The sequence below is a fragment of the Pinus tabuliformis genome, chromosome 8 (assembly GCF_031772625.1).
Source record: "Pinus tabuliformis cultivar Carrire ecotype Pingquan chromosome 8, CPIR1, whole genome shotgun sequence".
NCBI lineage: Eukaryota > Viridiplantae > Streptophyta > Pinopsida > Pinales > Pinaceae > Pinus > Pinus tabuliformis.
Window position 1 is genome coordinate 243,484,160 of NC_142294.1, and position 5,957 is coordinate 243,490,116.

Sequence of the window (5,957 nt, forward strand, 5' to 3'; positions counted from 1 at the left end):
GAAAATTTTAGCCAAAGCCTTAATGTATATTGCAGAAAGACATGCTCATGCCCCATAACTGAGCAATCACACAAGTTAAGGTGCAATGGAAGCACTTTCGTCTCGATGAAGCTACATGGGAGATAGCGGATCAGATGCGAGCTATGTATCCTTCATTGTTTACCAGTTGAGACAAAGCAGTTTTGGCTTGGTGTTTTGGTATATGCTTTGGTATATGTTTTGGTATATGTTTTGATGATGTTCATTTATGTACATATGTATATGGATGTAAATACCGCCACGAGCTATGTTATAAAGCTCCACTATGCGGTATGTTGTTATGATGTCATGTTATTATGTTGTTATGTTGATATGCTTTTCAGCAGGTTAATCATTGTAAATACTTGATCGAGCTAAGTTATAAAGCTCCATCAACAGGATATATTTTTCTTACAACACTTTTGTTGTTATAGGTGTTGTTGAACATCGAGGATGGTGTTCCCACAAGGGGGAGGGTTCTGTAACAGCCCTGGTGAAAATTTCATGTAATAAAAGTAAATAAAGGAAAAATAATAACCACAGATGATGGGACACTTATTCCAAGCTGTTGGACATAATCCTAGTGATGGGGATCACTTGTGATTGGTTATGGCTAAGAAAATTGGAAAAGGCGATGGCTAAGGCTTTGGAAACAAAAAATGGAATTTTTGGCACATTTATTTATGAAGATAATGGAAATTAGGAGAAAAGGGAGGTGAAAGGTCACAGGTTGCATGTGAGGAAAATGAAGGAAAATGAAGGAAAATGAAGGAAAATAATGGAAAATGAAGAAAATAGAGGCCTCATTCATAAAAAGGCTTCTGAGGATCAGTTGGTAACCTTTTGTCAGTTCAATTTTGGAGCTCCCTCCTTATTCTCTCTCTCTCTCTCATACTCTTGGAGACTTGGAGCTTTGTTGGAGCACTCTTGGTGGGTGTGGCGTACTTCCATTCTATGATCAGGTGGAACATGGAAGTCTCATCTCAGGTTTGGATTTTTCATCATCAATGAAAGGGTATTTTTTCCTGTATTCCTATGACCATTTTGATGGATTATATGTGGTCTATATGAATGTACTTTCATGAGTATTTATGATGCTATTATGTTGGTTATGTATGTGTTTCTTACAGCAGCCATGTGTGGCTCTCATCATGTTTTTACTTGTAATTGAGTGATCAATGTATCTATGACCTAATGGATGGAATGGTAATTGAATTGTTGAGATACCAATGGTTATTAGCAACTCCCAGCTAAGTATGAGACCCCTATACTCATAACTGTTAATTACGCCTTTAGATTACACATTTGCAATATGCTTGATGAAATGTCTGTCATGCCTAGTAGGGGTCCAGTTAAGGTCTTGAACAAGTATTTTCTTTAGTACTACCATTTCCATGTTAGTTTACTAATTTGTAGAGATGGTTCAATTTTTGGCAGTGACCTGGGCTCTGGGCCTGAAAAAGTGCCTCAAATCCCAAAGTCATTGGCATAGCACTGATAGTTTTGGTCTTTGGTCGTTGGTAGGCAAGCTTGTGAGAGCGGCTTTGGTTTTCTGGTCACCCTCATGCCTATGGAATGAGAGCAATTGAGGCTTAAGTTATCCAAGAGTTCAGTGGGACCCCAAGGCAAGTTGTCTAAGCATTGGATTGGTTCCTAAGGGTCATGTAGCTAATGATTAATGTTTATATGGTGTGTTTCCGTCGGTTCCACTTCCTTAACGTGACTTATGAGGTCAAATAATATCATAGTGGCCTCTTGTCGCATGTTTACCTCGGTTGGCCGGTTTCTTGGGTATATGTGGGAGGAGGGTGTTACAAAGGTAGAATTTTGAAGACAAGTAAAGAGAAATGACAAGTGATATGAATTCCTAATTAATCATAATTGTATATGAATTTCATAGAAAATTGAATTAAAGATCATAGAAAAATAACACATAAAGGAAAAGAATCCAAATTAGGGACAAAGTTGAGTCTAGCTTCACCAAGTGCACACAAAAATAGTTCTGTGCAAATTTCCCCTCACTTATTCATCATTTAGCCATGAACCACACCTTGCACATTGTTACCACATCTATATTCCTTGTTGTGGCTCAATTCATTGGTATGCACCTCTTGGGCATGCAATCTCACCCTCTCACACTTCAGTTGTGTCTTGTGCCTTGTTCCACCCACTCCAAGTCACATGAAGAATGTTCACTACTCCTTGCTTGGATTGCACAATTATGCAATCTCGCTCACCCACTCAACTTGTTCTTGAATTAGCATCTTAAGTCATGCAACCCTCCTTCACACCTGTTGTGCTAAATGCACCCTGGTTAAAGATTCCCAGTTCCCTAACTTATCATGCATATATATGTGCTTGTGTATATTCCTCTTAAAACGAATGCTAGCAAACCATTGCAATATTTGGTGGTGTTGTTCCATCTTCTCACATTTGGTCAACCTATGTATCCATACTCTCACAAATGTGTGCACCTGTTTGGAAACCGACTGATTCATCATGTGCCATGTTCAACACCTATCCTTTGTCTAGTTGACCCCATGCTTGTTTACTTCGATAATGCTCCATGTCTGTGCACTCTCCTTATGTCGGTCCATATTGTCATATGGTGTCACTACACATAGCAAACATCCAACATGCCCAAAACAACACGCCTTTGCACCTAAGGTAACGAGTGTGTCCAATCTCATAGTTGAGATGAGGTTAGAGCACCTAGTCCATACAACTTGCTCTTCCCTTGAATAACAAAAGAACTCCCGATTTTATCTCATCGAGAGCTTAGGCAAGGATATCAACACCCAGACAATAATCTTCCATCTACTTTCCCATTCACCCATCCAAAAAACAATATATAATTTTTCTCAAATTAATAAAAATTTAAGTTGGTAAAAAAAAAATTAAAATTATTCTTAAAAAAAAAAAAACCTTAAAAAAATAAATTAATCTTCCTAATTATCTTTCTATTAATTAATTCATTTCAAATCAGTCTTTCTATTGATCCATTTCAAATCAAATATGAAGTTTAAATCTATTTAAAACAATTCATTTAACACCATAACTAATTTGAAAAGTCAAATATTCCCAATCCAATTACTATAAATTTAAATTAATTAATTAATTGAACAGAAACGAGGAAACCTCCCGCATTGGAATTTGAAACAAAACAATTTATATGAGTACGACACCGTCCAAACAACTGCAAGACGAGATACACGTGATTCTATTTGAAGAACCTACGTGATTACACTAAAAGGGCCGCTGTAACTCCCCAAAAGTAGGGCCCTGCAGCCACGTGAGCCTGCAATGCGGCAATAACTCCCCAAAAGTAGGGCCCTGCAGCCACGTGAGCCTGCAATACGGCAATAAAATTACACACTCACATTACGCCATTGGCAGAGACCTTTAATCCTAAAGGATAAAGGCCTGCCCAAATATGCTGCAATGAGTCGATAGAAAAGAGGGCAAGGTGGCCGTGAAACTGCAGAAACCAGCGGCTCATAGAGTTTTTACGCAGCCAGGCGAGCATTGCTTTCAAATTAATTTATAGCGGCAAGGAATTAGGAAGGGGAGAAGGAGTTATGGGTATCCTAAGAATTGTTTCGATCTTGGTTGTGATGACGTTGCTTGAAATTTTATCAAACGTGGATAGTCGCAGGACTTTGAGATCATCCAAGCCTTTTGCTCACGCGAAATCCTTCTCGAAATGGAGTCTGGAGAGTCGGGATTCTTCGATTGCCAATATTCCCAAGTATCTCAACCGGGCGGATGCCGAGAGAGTTTTAGCTGCTCGCTGGAAATTGACTCAATCGCTGGCTACAGCGCCCAGGACTGACAATGAAACGGTAGTTAATGGAGATAGCACATTTTGCTGCAATTTCAAAAATGAGGATCAGTTTTTGTTTAGTTTTTTTAATTTTTCTGTTAGTCGGTGGTGCGCAGGTCCCGTCGAAAGGACGCTGGTTTTATGTTACAGATTATGGCGCCGATCCGACTGGAGCCAGGGACAGTACCCAGGCTATCTTGGCGGCGATCAAAGAGGCTTTCAATGTAGCTAGGAGCGAGCACACTATGTCCGGTGTACCCGACCTCGGAGGCGTTGAGATTCATCTCAAAGGGGGGAATTATCTCATCAGCGGACCTCTCCGACTGCCTGGAAGCGGAGGCGGCAATGTCTTGGTAACGAAATGAAATTGAATAAAATCTGTGTGTTAGTGTAAATCACATTGCAGGTATTTTCGACCGAATTACTAACTGATTATTAATTACTAATAGATCCATGGTGGAACCCTGAGGGCTTCTAAAGATTTTCCAAGGGATCGCTACTTGATCGAGCTATGGTCCCCGACCGATGCTAAGCTCAGTACAAACCTCTATGGTGACGAGCTCACTGCCGCCATGATGGACAGCGCCCACCGTAGCGCGTCATACGAGGACATTACCCTGCGGATTTGATGTTGGATGCAAATTTTCGAGGCGGGGGAATTCTAGTCATCAATTCCCTGAGAATCAACATCGATAATTGCTATATCTCGCATTTCAAGTCGTCTGGCATCATGGTTCAGGGCGGGCACGAGACATATATCCGGAATTCCTTCCTGGGGCAGCGCATTACCGCCGGCGGAAGCCCCGACGAGAAGAAATTCAGCGGCGTGGGCATAAGCCTCATGGGCAACGACAACGCTGTAACGGACGTTGTCATCTTTTCGGCTGCTGTGGGGATTGTAGTGACAGGTCAAGCCAATATCCTCACAGGAGTTCACTGTTATAACAAGGCCACGGGCTTCGGAGGAGTTGGAATCAAACTAAAGCTCGGTGGATTGACTCAGACGAGGATCATCGGTTGTTATTTGGATTATACCGCCATTGTTGCAGAGGATCCTGTGCAGCTTGATATTACCAATAGTTTATTTATTGGGGATGCCAACGTGGTGCTGAAATCATCACGGAGGAAAATAATATCAGGAGTCAACATTGTAGACAATATGTTTACTGGTTCTGGGAAGGGCGTGAACATTGTCCAGTTGGCAGGGCGATTTCAATCGATTACTCAGACGGTTGTTGACAGGAACAGTGCCCGTGGAATGACACTTAAATCGACTGTAGCTCGAGGTACAGTCAAGGGCAAAGGAACCAAATGGGTCCTAGATTTTAATCCCTTCCTCCTCTTCCCAAACCTAATTCAGCATGTTCAATATTCTTTCTATACATCTGATGCATCGTTTCCGAGGCATGCTCTCAGAAATGTCTCTCGCAACAAAGTGGTAATCGAGGCGGATACCAAAGTATCTGCAACAGTCGCAGTGCAGGTAGACCAGAGTGCCACTTTGGTTCGAGGCAGTGGAATTTATTCCTAAAGACGGGTCTCTTGATTATTACATACATATCTTGCCTCAATAGAAACAGATTCTACATAGGTGTTATGAAAAATTGGCAGGGTTCTGAACAAAACCTGAGGCTGTTTTCCGTGGAGCGTTTTCTGGGAACATTTTTAGGCCATAACTGGAAACAGGCCTGCTTTATTTCTTGTAACGATTTTGCAAGATTGATGAATAAAAATAATAAAGACTAACACCCACATTTGAATATTTATTAGTTTTTTATCCTGATGGTAACTTTTTCTTAATCATTTATTTATACATGTATCTCATTACAATTTCTATGTATAATTGTGGAACACTGATACGCATAGTAATCCACAACTGTCATGCAAACAGTCTACCTGCTTTATGACGGAGATCTTCAGGATTCATTGTCCGGCCAAACCATATTATGACATAAAATACGTGGGGGTATATGTTTTTTTTAAACTACTCGTAAAGGTGGGGGATATATGTAAACTACTTTTTTCAATGAAAGCAGTTTGCTTTTTTCTGTGGAAGAAAATGCTTTTGTGTGTCTCTGTTTATGCAATTCCGGCTTCCTCACCTCAAAAATCTCGA

At 40.6% G+C, this 5,957-nt stretch overlaps 1 pseudogene across 1 annotated transcript; it reads left to right on the forward strand.

Moving 5' to 3' along the window:
* Window positions 1–3,490: 3,490 nt before the first annotated feature.
* On the forward strand, window positions 3,491–5,582 carry LOC149235047 (polygalacturonase QRT3-like; annotated as a pseudogene). The gene is made up of 3 exons (XR_016268251.1): window positions 3,491–3,860; window positions 3,958–4,194; window positions 4,291–5,582. The product of XR_016268251.1 is annotated as a polygalacturonase QRT3-like (transcript).
* The last annotated feature ends 375 nt before the right edge of the window (window positions 5,583–5,957 follow it).